The sequence below is a fragment of the Erinaceus europaeus genome, chromosome 4 (assembly GCF_950295315.1).
Source record: "Erinaceus europaeus chromosome 4, mEriEur2.1, whole genome shotgun sequence".
Taxonomy (NCBI): Eukaryota; Metazoa; Chordata; class Mammalia; order Eulipotyphla; family Erinaceidae; genus Erinaceus; species Erinaceus europaeus.
The window spans coordinates 43,056,588-43,078,133 of record NC_080165.1 but is presented as its reverse complement, the minus strand read 5'-3'; the positions used below and the strand labels follow the sequence as shown (position 1 = coordinate 43,078,133).

At 39.6% G+C, this 21,546-nt stretch overlaps 1 long non-coding RNA gene across 1 annotated transcript in view; it reads right to left on the bottom strand.

The window, feature by feature from the left end:
• Positions 1–6,737: 6,737 nt before the first annotated feature.
• The window catches only part of LOC132538271 (uncharacterized), a 35,364-nt gene continuing 20,555 nt past the window's right edge, over positions 6,738–21,546 (bottom strand). Inside the window, exon 3 of the long non-coding RNA XR_009549670.1 lies at positions 6,738–6,808. This is a non-coding gene — a long non-coding RNA (uncharacterized LOC132538271). The remainder of the gene's footprint in view (positions 6,809–21,546) is intronic.

Below are 21,546 nucleotides of genomic sequence, written 5' to 3'. Positions count from 1 at the left end.
GATATTTGTGTTTTTTAAGTACAAGTTGTAATAATACTATAAAAAGTTTGTTAATTTATCCTTTCTTAAATAAATAAAAAATAAATTTAAAAAAGTATATCATTTGTGTTGCCTTAAACTTTTATAATCAATAATAATCAATAACCAACTCCATCAGTACCCAGAAAAAAGAGAGAAAAGAAGGAAATTTGGAAGTAGTAATAGGTGTAGGTATAACTTAGAAAGCAGGACCATAGAAAAAAATGGAGAAATATATATAAATATACATAGTTATAAAAATAATAGTCAATCTATATTTGTAACCTTGGGAGAATGGAGAACTACTTTGGTTCCAATGGTGGGACTGGAGACACAGGACTCTGGTGATGCAACCTGTTTGAAATTATACCCCTGTTATCTCATAATTTTGTAAGTCAATTTTAAATCACTAATAAAAACATTTAATGTCATTGAGAATGCCTTATGTAGATGGCAAAATTAGAATTTTATGACTTAATCCTCAAATTTCTCCCAAAGCAACTTTTTACTCAGGTAACATTATCATCTTCCCTCATACTGGTTTCTAGATAGATTTCCTGAAATCTTATTAGCATGGAGGTGCAAAAAGGCTTTTTTTTAAAAAAAAAAAAACCATCATTAACAAGATCCCAGAGAGGTGACTCAGATGGTCAGTGATAGAGTGCATTCTGCAATTCTGAGGTCCTAGATGTCCTAGGTTTGATCATCTATGGCAAATGTCCAGGGTTCTCTTGTCTTTCTCTCTCTCTCTCTTAAATATATATATATATCCCTTATACCATAGCCCTAAATTTTTTTCTTGTCTCATGAGGATGAATTGGGTGCGTTGGGGGGTCACCAAGGAGCTCAAGATATATTCAGTGACTTCTATGGCTTCAGCATATCATTATGTCATTTTGTCATATTTATCAGTGCCACCTTTATCCCAAATGAGAAAATGACTTGACTTGCCCCCTTTTATGTCAAGGACCACTGTAATCCCCCATAGTCCGTTTCCACTTTCTCCTGAACACAGGTCTACATTACATTTCTTATTTTCCTTTTGCAGTTTTAAAGTTTGTTACTGAGTTTCAGCTGAAGACTGTGAGAGGTGATGTACACTTGCTGGCCTACCTCTTGAAAATGCCTGCATGATTCCTTGCTCTTTCTCCTCTAGCCTGACACTTATTCTCCATTGTCCAAGGCAACCTTGGGAGGCACATGTTGAAGATTCTGGGGCCTTTATCATCCTAAATTCCCAGAATGCTACATGGAATAAGGGAAAACACATACACACACACACACACACACACACACACACACACACACACACACACACACACCACCACCACCACCACCACCACCACCAACTCTAATTCTACCACCTTCAATCTCGCTTTTGATTGTTTGTTTTTTACACCTGCATACCTGCTTTACCACTTGTGAATTGATCTCCCTGCAGGTAGGGAGTCAGAGCCAGGTCTCAAACCAGTATCCTTGCTTACACTTTGTACTGTGTGCACTTCAACCCAGTGCACCACCACCCGACCCCCTCAAGAAGTTCTTTAAATCATCAAAATATGAACTATTTGCTTAAACCACTAAAATTCAGGAATTTGTATTTTAGTCAGGGGCAATGAGTTGATTTTTCTTCTAAAATTTTCAGAAGTAAAATATTGTAACTACAATTAACTTTGACTACTCTCTCTCTTCTCTTTTTTTTTCTTTGATTTCCCTCTGATTATGCTTTGCTTTATCCCCAGTGGTATTGTAGTAATCATGAGCATTTTTTGAATCTAGTTAATGGCAGTCTATTTGGATTTATAGGAGTTATTTGTCTAATTCAAAGTGACTTTCAAGTATATGCAAGTTATTGCTAATTGGACCAGTATGGCTTTCTAGGAATTCTTCGACTACCTGTGCCAGCTCACCTGGCATCCAAACTCAAAAAAACAAGGCCAAGAAAAGTAAGAAAAAAATGGTATTAAAGAGATGCCAGATAAAAAGTAAAAATAGAGTTATTTGCTCTAGACTCAGACATATCTGCCAAATTTTTTAAAAATGAAATTATTGTAACTCATTCTAAACAAAATGAGGTTATGTGTTTTTATGTTTAGAGCATTCATTTTATAACCTTTAGATCCCATAAAACTTAAGTCTACTCTTGCAACTGAGCTGCCATACTCTAATGAAACTTTGGTGGTCCTGAGAAGCTACTCTAGTACAGAAACTACTGTCAGTCTATCAACTTCTATCATTTGGTTCTCTCTTCATACCATCAGTTCCCTCTCTCAGGAAGCATGACACAGAATCTCTGAGCCTGGACAGGAAGATGATATAGAGGCATTTCCTCATCTGTGTTCACAATAATCACTCCCAAGCAACATTCCTGGCCTTAGAATAAGCACCTGCATTCTAGCTCTCAAACAGACACAGTGCCAATTGCTGCTCTTGGGGACCAATTGTCAGATTCAATAAAACCACTTATTGTGCCTCCCTAAGCTGGTCAGGCAAGCCTAAACCTGGCCAATGTACCAATTAGGACTCCAGACATGCCCAAACATGTCTAAAGCCACAGCAGCTACCCAACTTAGACACTTGGCTTCCAGTCTTTACTGGAAAAAAAAAAAAAAAGCTTCTAGGGAATGAAATCTCAGTTATTCTTATAAGTTTGTGAGCAAGATTCTTCTCTATACAAAATATAGAAGGGCATCAGTGATTTTTCCAGGGTTATATAACCTATGAGATACAGACTAACTCTGAGATTTGAACTTTGTGCCCTCCAAAGTCTGTGAACCTGCCATTCAGTGTTTCTGTGGTCCTCAATCCTTTGAGATTAAAAAAAAAAAGGCACTTACTACAGAGAGTTGGGCAAGGTAAAAATGTTAAAATATTAACACAACTCTCAAGAATTTTTAGAACATTAAGTATAATATACATAATGTATAAAGACAAATATAGGAAAGGGAGACGGGCACCAGGAATAGATGTGAAACTGGATATTTATTCCTTGATGCACTTGATTTTTTTAAACCAGAACATTGCTCAGTTCTGCTTTTTAAAAAATTTTTTAATATTATTTATTTTCTCTTTTGTTGCTCTTGTTTTTTAGGACAGAGAGAAATGGAGAGAGCAGGGGAAGACAGTGAGGGGGAGAGAAAGACAGACACCTGCAGACCTGCTTCACCACCTGTAAAGCGACTCCCCTGTAACTGGGGAGCCGGGGGCTCGAACTGGGAGCTTTAACGCCAGTCCTTGAGCTTTGTGCCACGTGCGCTTAACCCGCTGCGCTACCACCTGACTCCCAGTTCTGCTTTTCATAATGGTGCATGGGATTGAATCTGGGAATATTTTTAAATTTTTTTAATTTTTTTATATTATCTTTGTTTTGTTTTGATAGAAACAGCCAGAAATCAAGAGAGAACAGGGTGACGGAGAAGGAGAGGCAGAGAGACACCTTCAACACTACTTCACCACCTGCAAAGCTTTCCCACTGTAGGTAGGGACCAGGGACTTGAACCTGGGTCCTCGTGCAAAGCAATGCCTGGGCTCAACCAGGTGCGCCACCACCTGGCCCTGAACCTGGGACTTTATAGCCTGAAGCATGAAGTATTTTGCACAGCCATTATTCTCTCTCCCCATCCAACCCACTCAATTCTTAATTGAAAGGGAACCAAGCAGATGACTCTATAAAGTTTTTTTATTTGAAATATTCATTAGAACTATATAAGTGGGGTGGGGGGCTAGGGGGAGGGCGGTAGCACAGCAGGTTAAGCACACATGGCTCGAGGTGCAAGGACCATCCTAAGAACCCCGGTTGGAGCCTCAGGCTCCCCACCTGCAGGGTGGTTGCTTCACAAGCAGCGAAACAGGTCTGTAGGTGACTATCTTTCTCTCACCCTCTCTGTCTTCCCCTCCTCTCTCCATTTCTTTCTGTCCTATCCAACAACAATAACATCAATGGCAACAATAACAATAACAACAAGGGCAATAAAATGGGAAAAATGGCCTCTAGGAGCAGTGGATTCGCAGTGCAAGCACTGAGCCCCAGCAATAACCCTGTAGGCAAAAAAGAAAGAAAGAAAGAAAGAGAGAGAGAGAGAGAAAGAAAGAAAGAAAGAAAGAAAGAGGGCAACAAAATGGAAAAAAAAAAAGTCCTCCTCCATGTGCAGTGAATTCATAGTGTAGGCACCAAGCCACAGTGATTACCCTGGAGGCAAAAAAAAAAAAAAAAAAAAAAGACTAAGCAGAATGTCAAAGTATATGCTCTTTATTTCCCTACAATTTTCTTACATAGAAATCACCAAATGTGTCAGTGAGTAGAGTGTATACATCCCATGTGTCAGATTCTGGGTTTGATCCCTGGCATAAAGGACTAGCAATAACCAAGATGTACTCCAAACTGTGACATCAGTTCACCCAAATCACATATGAAAGAATGATTCTTGAAACCATCATACAGAGTGTCATAAAGGGAGTATCAGTGAGAGGGACATTTGTATAAACTTTTTTCTTGAAGAAACATTGCTTCCTGAGATTGTTGCTGTCACAGGGATAGCTATTACACATCTCCCTGAAACATATATCAAAATATCTCACCCAGCACGAAATTTCATCTTCTTCCACTATAGGGCACTGAGCCTGCAAACCACTCATAACTCTTCCCCATTGAACCTTTTTGAGTCCTTAGATCTACTGAAATAGATGACAATTTATTAATGCTTCATCTCATTTTATTCTTCATTTTGTTTCTTGAAACTTCACTTATGAGTGATATTAGAGGCTATGCTTTTAAACGAAGAGGTTGAACGATTTTAACTCATTGGACACAAAAAAAACGCAGCAGAGGAGACTGCTTAGTGTTAGGAACACCACTTCATGGGTTTTGGTTAAGGAAAGCAAGCTCCACCCACTCACCCCATTACCTCCTCAAACTAACAGCAAGGATGCAAAAAAAAAAAAAAAAAAACCCTAGATTTCTACATAAGAAAACAGCAAGATCTGGAGAGTTGCTCACTAACAACTCCAAACAGTAAAGTGAAGTATATGAGAAAAGAAAAGAGGGAGAGACATTAGAGGGAAGGACTTTAAACAGGAGTCCAAGGAGAGGCATTATCAGGATCCAGGATCCAAGGTAGAAGAAGGTGACTAAGAAGAATTGTCTTGAGTTAAAAAAAAGGCCACAGTCTGAGAAAACTGACTCAGCTGCAGAACTCAAGCCTTATATATATGAGGTCCCAGGTTTGATATTCAAAACTGTATAAGCCAGAACACCCTTTTGTCTTTCAAGAAATAAATCTTAATTTTTGTTTGTTTCTTTATCATAAAGACAGGAATTGAGATGGAAGGGGGGAGGGAAAGAGAGAGTGAGAGACAAAGATAAATAGATAAAGAGATAGATATTTAGATAGATAGATAGATAGATCTGCAGCACTCATGCCCCACTCATGAAACTTTCACCCTTGGAGGTGGGGCTGGGGCTCCTTGCACTTGTGCACTCAACTTGGTGCCCCACCACCCAGTCCCTGAAATAAATAAATATTAAAGAAAGAAAAGGACACCAAATTTTTTAAATGGGAAAGTACAATTCATTTTAAAGATTTTTCTTACAGAGAAATGTAATGTTGCCAATATTACTGCCCTTTCAGTAAAACTGCCAAAAAGGTACTACTCTCAAAAAAAAAACAAAAAAAAACTGCTCTCAATAGCCCTTGATAACATGTGTTTAAGAGAAGTAGCTGGGAGTTGGGTGGCTCCTGCACTAAAAAGACTCATTGGGGCAGAAGACAGCTTTAAAAGCTAAAAAGAAATGACCAGCTTCATCTTGAGGACTCTGATGAATGAAGCTCCGTAGAAAATTCAAGAAGACTTCTGGGAACGTAGAATAACTGGGCATTAAAAACTGTTTACAGAGCAGAGTGGTGCACTTGATTGAGTGCACAAGTTACAATTCACAAAGACTAGGGTTCAAGCCCTCGGTACCCACCTACAGAGAGGAAGCTTCACAAGTAGCAAATCAGGTCTGCAAGTGCCTCTCTGTGTCTCTCCCTCTCTGTTTTCCCCTCCCTTCTAATTTCTGTCTATCCTATCAAATCTAAGAAAAATAAAATAAAAATAAAGCAAAAAAAACCTGTAGAAATTAAAGATGTCTAAGATGTGTTAGCATAATATAAAAGCATTCAATAATCTTTGAATCTGACCATGAAGTCAGAGAGTTTATGCAAGACCAGAAGCCAAGAGAACTAAAACACAAAGGCAAGGGGCACAGCAAGGCCGAGATTAACTCAGGTAACCTGCCTCCTGGTTCATAGCACTTTCCAGAACACCAGCTGTTATGGGCTGATTTTTATCATGCATGTACACATAACCAAATTTACATGCTGAAGTCCCAGACTCACATTCTCCGCATCAATTCTCTGCCAGGGGCTTCATATGTAAGTGGCAATTCAAAGAAAATACAAAAATGGGTCAACTGGGTAAAGAAAATGCAAAATATATTTTATCCTTACCTCAAAAACAAAATTACTTCCTAGATCATTGCTTCTTTTTTTTTTAAGCCTGCAAACCATATTTTGGTTATCTGATGGGTTCCTGAAATCGTTCTAGTCCTGTCTTGTTGTGGTCCCAGGTGGTCTTCTTTGGTATTCCTCAATCGTTGCTTTTTAAACTTTAACATTTGAAGGAAGACGTAAATTGCAGACCTAAGGAAGTCTGGGATAGGTTCTGAGATTCTGCACTTACAGAAATTTCCGAGGTGATGCTGAAGCTTCTAGTTCATATAACGTTCCTTGAGCAACAAGGTCCTAGAGATCTAGATTTATAACACAAAGATATTAAAAAATGTAAGAAAATAGATCCCTCTCTCCACTATCACTGGTCATCTCCATCAGGAACAGCATAATGGACCTTTTTGTGGGCCTCCTAAAGGACCTTGCCCTCAGTGTGACTCCACAATGGTAGGTACTTCCCCATTCTCTGAAGGGAGGTTGGGCTAAAATCCTCTACTAGGATTTTAGAGTCCAGCACTGGGTGCAGCCTAAAATGTTCCTAGTTATGATCACAGAATACAAGCTCAGATCTACAGGGATGCAGAGGTTACACAGGCTCCTACACTAAATATAGGCCCCAGATCAAATTGATGGGGTTTACAGTTAACAATATTTATATAATTTTCCCAAATTTGGGAACTACTCTATTCACTGATTCAGCCTTCTGGTCCTATTCCCAACTCTAACACCATCTCCCCAGACAATACCTTTGATCCACCTGCATGTTAGCTGTCAGGCCAGGCAAAGAATAGTAAAGTTGTGGTCCCCTTGAAATAGACCTATAATAGATCTACTAGCATTTTCCAAAAGTGAGACACTAAATCTCGTCTGGTCTATTCTTGCCTTTGGGTTCCTGATTATTAAACAATTTGTTCTGCTTTATATCTTAATGCTTTTTCAGCCACCAAGTTGCAGATGATACCATGACTCCAACCTGACTTCCCTAGGCAGGCTACCTCACCAATGTACCCTGGAACCACATGTCTCCAGAACCCTGCCCCACTAGGGAAAGATAGAAACAGGGTAGGAGCATGGATTGACCTGCCAATGCCCATGTTCAGTGGAGATGCAATTACAGAAGCCAGTCCTTCTACCTTCTGCTCCCCATAATGACCCTAGGTCCATGCTCCCAGAGAGATAAATAATAGGGAAGCTTTCAAGGGAGGGAATGGGATACGGAACTTAGGTAGCGGGAATTGTGTGGAATTGTATCCCTCTTATCCTATGGCTTTATCAATATTTTTTATTTTATAAATAATTTTTAAAAAAAATAAATAAAAATGTAGGACAACATTTTTTTAATATTTATTTATTTATTCCCTTTTGTTGCCCTTGTAGTTTTGTTGTTATAATTATTATTGTTATTGATGTCATTGTTGTTGTTGGATAGGACAGAGAGAAATGGAGAGAGGAGGGAAAGACAGAGAGGGGGAGAGAAAGAGACACCTGCAGACCTGCTTCACTGCCTGTGAAGCAACTCCCCTACAGGTGGAGAGCCAGGGGCTCGAACCAGGATCCAAGCCGGTTCTTGCACTTTGCGCCAGGTGCACTTAACCCGCTGTGCTACCGCCGGCCCTGAGGACAACATTTTTAAGACTTGCAGAGGTGTGGAGAGATAGCACAATGACTATGCCAAATATTTTCTTGCCTGAGGACTCAAAGGTCCCAGGTTTGATCCCTAGCACCATGTAAGCCAGAGTTGAGCAGTGCACTAGTAAAATAATAATAATAATGATTATAAAAACAACAACAACAATAATAAGACTTTTAAAAACTTGGCAGTGGCATACCTAGTTAAACATACAAGTTATTGTGCACAAGGATCCCAGTCCCCACCTGTAGGGGGAAATCTTTATATGAGCAGTGGAACAGTCCTGCAGGTATCTATCTTTCTCTCCCCCTCTCTGTCTCCCTTTTCCCCTCTCAATTTCTTTTTTTAAATTAATTAATTTATTTTCCCTTTTGTTGTCCTTGTTGTTTTTTTATTGTTGTTACTTAATTATTATTGTTGTTATTGATGTAGTCATTATTAGATAGGACAGAGAGAAATGGAGGCAGGAGGGGAAGACACAGGGGGAGAGAAAGATAGATACCTCAGATCTGCTTCAGTGTCTGTGAAGCAACTCCCCTGCAGGTGGGGAGCTGGGGCTCCAACCAGGATCCTTGCACCAGTTCTGCTCTGCTTTATTCCAGAATCTTGGGTTCTTTCTGTATGTCACTTTTACATTTAAAGCAAAATAACTCCAAAATAAATGAGAATATTGTATGTTGTCCTAGACTGTATTGTAAAGATGAAAAAACTGATACTATGATGTGAAATGATTTGTTCAAAGTTGCACAGGGTAGTAGTTATAATAGTGGCTTTCTAGCTGTCCATTTGTATGTAAGAAGTGAATGAAAACTTTCAGTGGCATGCTGCAATTCATAAAACAGCAGGACTCATTATTCTGTTTCCTTCTTTTACCTCCTTACTTACTTCACTAGACATAGTCACCTCAGGTTTCATCCATTTTGTCCTAAAAGACACAGCATCATCTTTTAAAATTGCAGGATGGGATTCTACTGAATATATGCTCCATAACTTTTTGTCAAATCATCCGCTTGGTAGACATCTACTCCTTGGCTCTTGTGAATAATGCTGCTATGAACATAAGGTTGCATATGCCCCTTAGAATTAGAATATTCACTTCCTTTGGATATATGCCTAGGAGTGGTACTGTAGAAACATAATGTATCTATTTTTACTTGAGAATACTCAGTACTGCTTTCTATAGCAGTTAACACTAGTTTGTTTGCTTACCCACCAACAGAGTAGCAGAGCCCCTTTTTTTCTCCACTTCCTCATTAGCACTTGTTATTTCTTGCTTTGTTTATGTGAGTTATTGTCACATATGTGAGATGGTATCCTATTGTGGTTTTAATTTGCATTTCTCTAATCATAAGTGGAGACTTTCTTCATCTATCTATGAACCATACATACGTATCTCTCCTTTAGAAAACTGTTGAGATTTTTACTGTTTTGTTGTTATTGTTGAACTGTATGAACTCTATATAAATGTTTGAAATCAACCCCTTGTCATGTTTGTGATATACAGATATCTTCTCCTGACTGGTTGCTAGTGTAACTATTCATCCTTGTGGAGTTTTCTTTTGATGTGTAGAAGCTACTTATTTTAATTCAGTCTCACTTATTTAATCTTGTTTTGGTTTCACTTGCCCATAGGGATGAGCCCCTGAATACATCTTTGATGTCAAGGTCCCAAAGTTCTTTCACTGATTTTTCCCATATGTATATAGCATCCATAGTATAAAACCTATGTTCATTTTTAGTTATTTTTGGTGTATGGGGTAAGTGGTTCTGTAGTATTTATTAATTTATTTATGATTGCCATTAGGATTATTCCTGGGGTTTGGTGCCTACACTATGAAACCACTGTTCTTGGGAGACTTTTTGTTTATTTGTTTTTGCCTTTTCAAATTGAGAAAAATTGAAAGCTAAGGGGGAGAGAGAAAAGAAGAGAGAAAGAGAGACACCTATTGCCATTCTTCTTGTGGGGAGGCCTCTCTCAGGCACAAACTCCCTAGCGTAGCCGCTCTGTTGTACACCAAAGTGGATGCCTGGGAGACTATGCTCTGAGGCAGCAAGAGCAAGTCGACTGGGTCTTTCTCAGTGTTCATAGCTAGAGACACAATAAGAGATCACCAGGGGAATGTCTGACAGACAAATCTGTTTATTGATCAGAGAGGCAAGGCTTTTAAGGGGTTGCAGAAGGAGGTAACTTGTATATACCATATATGGTTAAAGCAAAAAAGGGGCAGATAGAGGTAACGGGTTGGGAAAACTATCAGGTGAATGATCTAAGGAATGAGGAAGCTAGGCTTTGATGTGCATGGATGTAGGGGTTCTTGCATGTCAGGAAGGTGAGGTTTGGTTATCGTCTTATTCAGAAGGACAAGATCAAAGAAGTGAGAAAAGGAGCCTCTGATAGCATCTGTGTAAGCAGGAGAGCCATTTTGGGAATGAGGAAGTAGGGTTATCAATGGCTGGCAGACAGAGAGGTGTCCGGAGGGCAGAGAGAAGATGGGTCAGGTATGATAGCTGCTGGTAGCCTTTGAATAAGCAGACCATTTGGTTTAAAGACAAGGAAGTAAGCTATTGTATTGGGAATTTAGAGTCCCTGTGAGGCAGACAGTCTGACAGGTGAAGCTGAACCTGAAGGCCACTTTTTCTCATGCTCAATCTCTGGTAGAGAGAGGCTGACAGGAAGACTGTGTTCCTCAGGCACCCATCTTTCAATGAGAGGTTCCACCATGCTCAACCACATCCTCACAGTTTCCCTACAACCTATAACACTGCTTTACTTCACTGCTCAGGTTCAGAGACCTGAACCTAGGTCCTTGCACATTAGAATATGTGAGCTCTACTGGATACATCACTACCCAGTCACTAGCTCCAATTTTCAGTTTATGATTGTTCAGTTTTCCCAGCACTATTTATTGAAGAGGTCTTCCTATTCCAACAAATGATTTGGTCCTCAAGTCATATGTTATGTGTCCATAGATGTGTGGGTTTATTACTAGGCTTTCTTTTTTTTTTTTAATTATTTATAAAAAAGAAACATTGAGTAAACCATAGGATAAGAGGGGTACAACTTCACAAAATTCCCACTACCAGAACTCTGTATCCCATCACCTCCTCTGATAGTTTTCCTATTCTTTAATCCTCTGGGAGTATGGACCCAAGGTAGTTGTGGGATGCAAAGGGTGGAAGGTCTGGCTTCTGTAATTGCTTCCACGCTGAACATGGGTGACAGGTTGACAGGTCAATCCATACTCCCAGCCTGTCTCTCTCTTTCCCTAGTGGGGAAGGGCTCTGGGGAAGCAGAGCTCCAGGACACATTGGTGGGGTTGTCTTTCCAGGGAAGTCTGGTCGGCATCATGCTAGCGTCTGGAACCTGGTGGTTGACAAGAGAGTTAACATACAAAGCCAAACAAATTGTTGACCAATCATGGACCTAAAGGCTGGAATAGAGCAGATGAAAAGTTGGGGGGGTCCTCCATTTTGTAGATAGCTAGTAGACATATTTTAGTTAAATTCCAAAGGGCCTGTGGCTATACTAGTTTTCTTTTTCTTTTTTCCCCTGAGCCTGAAATCTGATATGCTTATGGATCCAAGTTATTGTCTGGGGAGATGATGTCATGGTTGGAAAAAAGGACCAGAAAGCTATCCTGTAAAATTAAAGATTTTCACAGGTTTATTAATCCATTATATTTTTCAGTGAGAAATTTTCATCTACTGCCTCTTCTTTCTTTGCTGTTGTTTCTCAAAATCTTGTTTATCCATAAATACATTTTAGATATTTATAATATTTATTTTGCCTATCATGCTTGTGACAAATATTTCCCTCACATACTTTATTTCTTGCTTTTTCTTTTTCTCATTGAATTTTTTTTTCTGAAATACCAACAGTTCTGTGTTTTGCCACTCTATAACAATTTATACAACCATTTCAATGCCATTATGGGCCCAGGCTTTCATTCTCTTAATATTAAATCACAAGAACCTTTTTTTAAGTTTTATATTTTTATAATATTTGTCATTCTTTCTTTATTAGATTTTTATACAGAATATACTTTACCATGCCATCATATTTCACAGTTAAGTAAATTATCTATAGGGAAACAGAGCTCTAAATCTAGTGTATTGACTAATATAACCAGCCATTAAATCCTAGTTGCCTAACTTCCTTTTTTTTTCATTTTTATTTATAAAAAGAAAACACTAACTAAACCCATAGGATAAGAGGGGTACAACTCCACACAATTCCCACCACCAGAACTCCGTATTCCATACCCTCCCCTGATAACTTTCCTATTCTTTTTCCCTCTGAGAATATGGACCCAGGGTCATTATGAGGTGCAGAAAGTGGAAGGTCTGGCTTCTGTAATTGCTTCCCCATTGAACATGGGCATTGACAGGTCGATCCATACTCCTAGCCTGTCTCTTTCTTTCCCTAGTGGGGTGGTTCTGGGGAAGCAGGGCTCCAAAACACATTGATGGTGTCATCTGTCCAGGGAAGTCCAGTTGGCATCATGGTAGCATCTGGAACCTGGTGTCTGACAAAAGAGTTAACATATAGAGCCAAAAAAAATTGTTGACTAATCATGAACCTAAAGGCTGGAAAATTTCAGATGAAGAGTTGGGGAGGTCTCCATTCTGTAGATAGTTAGTAGTCTTATTTTAGTTATATTCCCAAGAGTCCATGACTATACTAGTTTTTTGTTTGTTTATTTTTTTTCCTGAGCCTGACATCTGATATGCAGATGGATCCAAGTTATTGTCTGGGGGAGATGACGTCATGGCTTGAAAAAAGGACTAGAAAGCTGGATCCAGGAAGAGAGTAGCTCCCAAATATGGGAAAGGTGTATAAATATTGTTGAATGTAAACCCCATCCATTTGAACTGATCCGGAGCCCAAATTCAGTTTAGGAGACTATATGACCTCTGCATCCCTATAGATCTGAGCTCACATTCTGTGGTCATGAGTAGGAACGATCCAAGCTGCCCCAATTTCAGGACCCATCTTCCTCACATGGCACATAGAGTATGTTGTTCAGTCTCCCTTTGGAGAATGGAACAACCTCTACCATTATTGATCCATGTTGAGGGCAAGGTCCTATGGGGGTCCACAAAGGGGTCTATTGTGTTGTTCCTGATAGAGATGATCAGTAACAATGGAGAGAGGGATCTGTTTGACATGAAGGCCCTTCATGTATGTTTGGGAATCTCAAGACTCTCCATCTAGGGCCCCAGCTGATGGAGTGGCCTGATAGAGACTAAAGAGTCATCGTTAAAATATGCCAGTCTCTTGCCCTTATTCAGCTTTTGCAGTCTTTACTTTGACAAGGTTAGCTTTGGAGTGAGTGAGGGAAGTATAATAGGAAGTAGGTCAGGAGGGTATCTAAGACTAAATAGACACTATTTCATTAGGAACTTTATGGTGTCTTTTTAGGTCTTCCTACTTTCTTGCTTCATTTATTAACTCACTGCAGACTGTTGTGCACTTTTGCTTTCAGGTATATATTTTGCCCTAGTTTATGGATACGTGTGAGCATATGCCCTATCTCATGGGACCTGGTTTTGGGACTTTGTTAGGAAGTTGAACACCTGAAGTAGAACTAGAGAATCCTGTGAAAGGAAAGGTCTCACCTGAGTAATGAGTCTGAAAGTTTGACATTGCATGCCTGACGTCTCTGGACACAGTCTGAAATGAAGCATGCTGAAGTGGTACTAGTTGCGTTGATTAGGTTGGTATCAGCAGATACAATATCATTTGTTATGAATTAAAAGAGGCATGCAGGAAAGTGAGCCCCACCCTAGAGGTTCCAGGACTGGGGGAAATATAGGCTCTATAGAGGAAGCGGGAGGTTCCTGCTGTCTTAGGGCTTAAGAAGGCATGTTTTGAATCATTTTTCATGGAAAATGGTTGAAGATAGTTCAAGTAAATTCATGTTGATGAAACATTTGGCAACAGAGAGAATCTGCATCTTCTAGGCTGGTACAGATGAGCCTAATTTTCTTTAGATACCTCTATTAAGGACTCAATCTCGGGTAATTCTCCTTCCAGAGTTACTTTAAGCACATTTCTCAAAAACCCACCTTATCTTAAAATTTAGCTATTGGCTGGATAGAAAAGGCCTACTTGCTCCTGTCAACTCTAACTTCCTTCTGTCTTAAAATATTTTGTTTCTTGAGTACTTTTTCTCAAACATCCTGAAAGTTTTGCTCTTCTCTAAACTATACTCTTTTTTTTTTTTAATCATAGTTTTTTGTTCAACATTTCCTAGTTGGGCAGAGGAATGAAAGAATCTGATCTGTATTTCCTTATCGTCTCTCTTGGCTGTTGAGAACAGACTATAGTTACCTGTTACATATACCAAATACCAGAGATGTTCTGTCTCCTTTAGAGGGTCATCTCTAGGTCATTCTTATAAAAGGAGGGCAGTTTTATGTTGAAGTGAATGTGACAGCAAGAGAGCTGGTCTCAAAATGAGATATGAGTCCCAGAGGTCAACTCACCAGGGTGCCTGCAAGTGTCTAGAGAAGTCAAAAAGTGTTTTCAAGGACAGAAATGAAGTAAGTAACCATGGTCCTCCAGAATGAATGCCCCCTACTCAGCAGTCTGTGAACTTGACCTCTCCAAAGACAATGTCTGAAGAGGTCATAACCTGTTCTTTCACCATGGAAGACATGGACCTTTTCCATTTCCCAAAAGAATGTGTGACTGGGGTACAATTCTTCTCCAAGTTCATTGTCCTGTTTTCATTTCATCCCCCTACCACTTTGTATGTGTTGGTGGCATAGAGTGGGGGCAAATTCTGACTAATAGATTTGAGTCTTGTAACCATCTGAAAATGCTAATGAGAAAGAGAAGGACCCCAGGAAGCATCAAAATGCTGACATGATTAGGAACGTATTGAACCTATGCAGAACAGCGCAGCATATTTATCATGCAGTTTTCCTAGCATGCTGAGTCTCCTTGAAGATACATGATATCATAAGTCTTGTGCTTAATGACAATATTATTTACAGATTAAGTTTCCTTTGCTCCATCAACTATGGCTATAAGTTGTGCAAGTTGTATACAGTTTTACTTCGTTTTGCTTTGTTTTCTTTAGAGGTTGTTTCTATAGGAAGTGAAGGAAAAGGGGAAAATCAGTAACTAAGCTTTTCTTGTTTTAGCTTTACTTTATTTTATATAAATTGCTTATTACTTCTCTCTACTATGACAATGGTCAAATCATTTCTACAATCTAAAAAAAAAAAACTGATTCTGTAGAATTGGAAATGGAGGACTTCCAAAACCCAATAAACCAACTGCCTCATTTCATAGGTAAAGAAACTAAAGATCAGTAAAATGAAATAAGTTGCTTAAAATCCATTTCCAGGGAGTTATAGGTTCTCCTTCCCTCCCCTCCACACATGCCCAGTCAGAACACCACCATCTGGATGATTTAAAGACCACCACCCCCAATTATCTATAAATAATAAACAAATAAGTTTATTCATATAAATAAAGCAAGAGAAAAATAAGCAAAACCAAATAAAGGCAAACTTTTGGAGTTAGATTCCATAACTGAAGTTATCAAATAGAATATGGGATGGAAAGTGGACTTCAAGCAATAGACATTGTTGGAGGGATTTTGAGACTTTGGTGGTGAGTATGGCATGTTACATATTTTGAACATGTATGATATTGTACTTTTAAAACTTCTATAGTCTTGCAAGTCAAGGTTACTTCAAAAGCAAATAGATTAAGTTAAATTTAAAAAACTAAAACTGGAAATGTCATATGAGCCAATAATATCACTCCTTGGCATTTATCCAAAGAATATGAAAACACTAATTTGAAAGGCTATATTCTCCTTTATGTACCTAACAGTATTAGTCAAAATAGGCATGAAATCAATCTAAATACCCAATGGCAGATGACTGGATAAAGAAGTTGTGAGGATATATATATATACAGATATATATATATATCCAAATTAGTTACTGTGGCAGCCTAGGTACAGTGGGTCTTACACACACATATAAAGGTGTGAAGCTGAACTCCCAAATTTTTAAGTCCTATAAACCAACAGTAAATCATTAAAAGTATCTCCTAAGAAAGAAGCTATTACTATAGAAGATCATGTTAAGACGTAACTTACATATAATCATAAAGTATGACATTTAAGCTGAGAGAGAGGAGAAAGGGTGAGAGAAAAATGGGTTACCCCAATGAAGAGCATAGGGGAAGGATATCTGAGGTTACAGAATTAGCAAAACCCTGAGGAATAAAAGCACTTGTTCTGCATCCCAATGTCTAACAATAGATGAGTGTATAAGGAAGTTGTGGTGCGTATATGCTATTCAGCTGTAAGAAAAGGTGAGATGTGTTTTGTCACAATGTGGACGGAGCAGAAGGGAATCATACAAAGTGAAATAAGTCAGAAGAAGGACAAGTATTGACTGGTCTCATTCATAGGTGGAGTTTAGAAAATAAAATGGAATTCAGAACTTTCTTTTTTGAAAAATTGTAAAAGTTTTATTTACTTTGGATACAGAGAGAAATCAACAAGGAAGGGAGAAATAGATAAGGAGATGGGCCAGGTGGTGGTACACCTGGTTGAGTACATATGTTGCAATGCACAAGGACCAGGGTTTTAGCCCTCAGTCTCCACTTGCAGAGGGAAAGCTTATCAAGTGGTGAAGTAGTACTGTATGGGTCTCTCTGACTCTCTACCCCTCTATCACCTCCCACACTCTCAATTTCTGGCTGCCTCTATCCAATAAGTAAAGAAAATACAGGAGGAGGAGAGAAACAGAGAACTGCAGCACCGTTTCACTGCTCATGAAGATTTCCCTGCAGATGAGGAGCAGGGGCTTAAATCCAGATTCTTGTGCACTCTAATGTGTCACACAACCAGGTGCACCACTGCCCAGCCCCTGGAGTTAAAGACTTTTAATCCATAATCTGCTTTGTATATCATACTAGCTCATTTGTGAGAATTTTTTTTATTTAAAGAATAAATAAAATGAATAGGGGGCCGGGAGTTAGTGCAGCAGGTTAAACACACATGGCACAAAGCACACCAATCAGTGTAAGGACGCCGGTTCGAGCCCCCGGTGCCCCACCTGCAGGGGAGTCGCTTCACAGGTGGTGAAGCAGTTCTGCAGGTATCTTATCTTTCTCTCCCCCTCTCTGTCTTCCCCTCCTCTCTCCATTTCTCTCTGTCCTATCCCACAACAACAACATCAATAACAACAACAATAATAAATACAACGATAAAACAACAAGGGCAACAAAAGGGGAAAAAAATAGCCTCCAGGAACAGTGGATTCATGGAGCAGGCACCAAGTCCCAGCAATAATCCTGGAGGCAAAAAAAAAGAAAAAAATACTGACCATAATCAGTATTACCACTACATGTGAGCATTCATGTTTGTGATGTCTATTCATGTGTTTGTGAGCATGTATATGTGTTGCACATACATGAGCATATATGTAACCGCTTGTGTATGTTCAAATATGTGTTCGGACAGAACCTGCATTAGCGTTTTCATTAACTTTGGCCACTAGAAAGAGTTTCTAACAGGTTACCCTGCTGGTAAGCATCAGAAGGTAAATGCACCAAAACAAAAGAGAAGGACATAAAATGAACCTCACACAGAGCAAAACTGGTGACTCACTGGCCATAGTATATTATGTTAAAGATACTAATGTCCAGTGATATTATTCACTCCTTGAATTTATCACCATATCCTAGTCATGATTATCTACTGTTTTTTCTCCTCTCTCCTTCTCTTTCTCTCCCTTCTTCACGTCAAAGAATTCAGTTTAATGACTGAATTGAAATCTGCAAAAAATATATACTTCACACAGGGCAGGTGTAGATAGAAAAATGGTTATGCAAAGAGACTCTCATTCCTGAAGCTCCAAAATCTCGGTTCAGTTCCCACACCAACATAAGCCAGAGCTGATCAGTGCTCTGGTAAATAAAAAAATAAAAAATAAAAAACCTCAAACAATGAGCTCGGGCAACAACTAGTCAATGAATGTAGTGAAGGAAAGAGTAGAGAACAGAGAGGAAATGTGTAGGTCTGAGACTATAGATAAAGCAGACACTGACTCCAACCTTGTTGCCATAGGCAGAGAATCTCTACACGGGCTGCTGCCTTCACAAAAATGGAGTTTGCTTCACTCATAGTAATTTTTTGTCAACTCTCCATCTCCGGCCTCAGGCTAAATCCCACAGTGCACATAAAAGGCATGCCAGGACTCGAGGATTCCCCATCCTGGAAACAAACCCAAAGCTGTTGCATCTTGCGGTCAAAGCACAGACCAAAAAATAATGCGGCCTGGTCACCCCCTCTTATTTTGTTCAGGCCACTGGACACAACATTTGCCAGCTCCAAATTCACTTTCTGTCAAAAGACTCAATACACCTATTCAGAGGGTGTCCAGGAATGACCTTTCTTCTGTCCCTCTTGGTACTGCCAGGCAGAGAGCCCAGCAGGCTGTGCTTTGTGAACTGAGCCCCCACCAGGGGAGGATGAGGCCACATGGGGATTCTCCCTCATCTGCATTCAGCTCCCTTGCCTTGCATCCTTGTCCTCTGACACAATGGTGTCCAGTTCCCTGAGAATCCACCTATGCACAGCACTGTGCTGAATGCTAGAGAAATAGGATAAGTGTTTTGACATCATGGCAGATTTTCAAGTAGTAAAGTCCAGAAACCTTGTGTAGATTAAATACCCCAATCATTAGCTAACACTAATAGGCATCTTTCTGAAGGGGGTCTTCTGTCTACAGTGTGTAGGTAAACACTTAGGGCTTTCTGATCTTTCCAGTGTGTGTAGTTGAGGATTGACTAATATCTCATTGTTGTTTGTCTTATGGGCAAAGTTTTCCTTCCTCATTGATATATATATCTCCTCTCACACCCTTTCTCTATTTTGTCCCAATTTTCAGTGCTCAAAATACACCCTTAGGTATGGTTAGGAGGTGACAGCATATGATTTCCATGTGAAGATGCATCTTTATCCACAGTCATAAAAACATACACAAACACACACGTGTTAGAATTTTTCCATGATAGTATTGCTGTATTTTTACTTACAAAAATAGTGAACATCTTGTTACCTGTTTTCTCACTTAATAATGCATTGTGAACGATCACCCTAGAGAAAAAAAAACGTGGTTCTAACTCGTTCTTTTTTGATAGATGAATTATGTGTACTTCAATTTATTCATAACCTCGCTATAAGAGTCATTGTGCTTACCAATATAAGTGATGTTGCCTGAAAGACCTGTCCATAAGTCCTTAAATGTTGTTTTTACTTTTTAAAAAAAAAACTTTTTTAAATATTATATTCCCTTTTGTTGCCCTTTTTATTGTTGTTGTAGTTATCACTGTTGTCGTCATTGTCAGACAGGACAGAGAGAAATGGAGAGAGGAGGGGAAGACAGAGATGGGGAGAGAAAGATAGATACCTGCAGACTTGATTCGCCTCGCCGCCTGTGAAGTGACTCCCCTGCAGGTGGAGAGCTGGGGGCTGGAACCCGGATTCTTACACTGGTCCTTGCACTTCGCGCCACATGCACTTAACCCACTGTGCTACCACCCAACTCCCCCAGTTTTTACTTCTAAAGGATAGTTTCAAGGAGTGGGATTCCTAGGTCAAAATCTGTTAAAACAGATTTTGCTAGATTGTTTTCCAAAAAGACAACCATTTCTACAAACAGTGAGAATGTCTCCCTTGCATATCCTTTCTATCCAGCACTGCATTTTATTGTCCATTATTTATTTTTGTCAAACAGTTAAGTGAAAAAGTAATTCAGCTACACTGGCACATCAATTTGCATCTTCCTAATTACTAGGAAAGCTGCTCATCTTTTCACAGCATTATTGGGCATTTGGGTTTTTTTCTTCTACAAATTGCCTACTGCTATCCATCTTTCTATTGACATGTTAAATCTTTTTATCTTTATTTATTGAATAGAGACAGCCAGAAATTGAGCAGGAGAGACAGAGAGACACCGGTAACACTGCTTCACCGCTTATGAAGCTCCCCCTCAGCAAACGGAGACTGGGGGCTATAACCTGGGTCCTTGCACATTTTAACATGTGCACTCAACCAAGTGTGCCACCACCCAGCCCCTTCACATGCTAAATGTTTCTTTAAGGATTTATATATGATGGATTTTAATTGTTAGAATTTTCTTTTTTAAATTTATTTTTTATTTAAGAAAGGACTAATTAACAAAACCATAGGGTAGGAGGGGTACAATTCCACACAATTCCCACCACCCCATCTCCATTTCCCACCCCCTCCCCTGATAGCTTTCCCATTCTCTATCCCTCTGGGAGCATGAACCCAGGGTCATTGTGGGTTGCAGAAGGTAGAAGGTCTGGCTTCTGTAATTGCTTCCCCGCTGAACATGGGCGTTGACTGGTCAGTCCATACTCCCAGTCTGCCTCTCTCTTTCCCTAGTAGGTTGGGTCTCTGGGGAAGCGGAGCTCCAGGACACATTGGTGGGGTCTTCAGTCTAGGAAAGCCTGGCCGGCATCCTGATGACATCTGGAACCTGGTGACTGAAAAGAGAGTTAACATACAAAACCAAACAAATTGTTGAGCAATCATGGACCCAAAGCTTGGAATAGTGGAGAAGAAATGTTAGGGGGGTACTCACTGCAAACTCTAGTGTACTTCTGCTTTCAGGTATATATTTTGCAGTAGTTTACGGATATGTGTGAACATATGCTCTCTCTCACAGAAACTGGTGTATATCTAGGTTTTGGGACTTTGTTAGAAAGTGAACCACCTGAGATGAAATTAGAGTATACTATGAAAGGAAAGGTCTCACCCGAGTAATGAAGTTGAAGGGTTGTCATTCCACACGTGAAGTCTCTGGACACAGTCTGAAGTGAAGCATGTTGAGGTGGCAATCGTTGTGTTGGTTAGGTTGTGATTGGCAGATGCAATATTATTTGATATGGATTGGGAAAGACATACGGGAAAGTGCGCCCTTTCCAAGGGTTCCAGGACTGGGGGAAGTAGGGGCTCTATAGTGGAGATGTGAGGTTCCTGCTGTCTTAGGGTTCAAAAAGACAATCAATAGTTAATGTTATCATCACATTATTTGGTAATTGGGTTAACTTTGAAAAGTCCTTTTGTTAGGGTTTGCTGTACAGTACCCAGTATCTTGTATATAGCTGTGCTGTTATAATTTTCATAGTGTGTAATTTGTCAATTGTCTTCCTTTTGTCTTTTAAGTAAATATGACCTTACATATGCTGATCTTTTATTGTTGCCTTTAAAATTATTGTTTGACGGGAGTCAGCCATTAAAACAGTGGGTTAAGCACACGTGTCACACAGCACAAGGACAGGCCTAAGGATCCGGGTTGAAGCCCCTGGCTTTCCACCTGTAGGGGAGTCGCTTCACAGTAGTG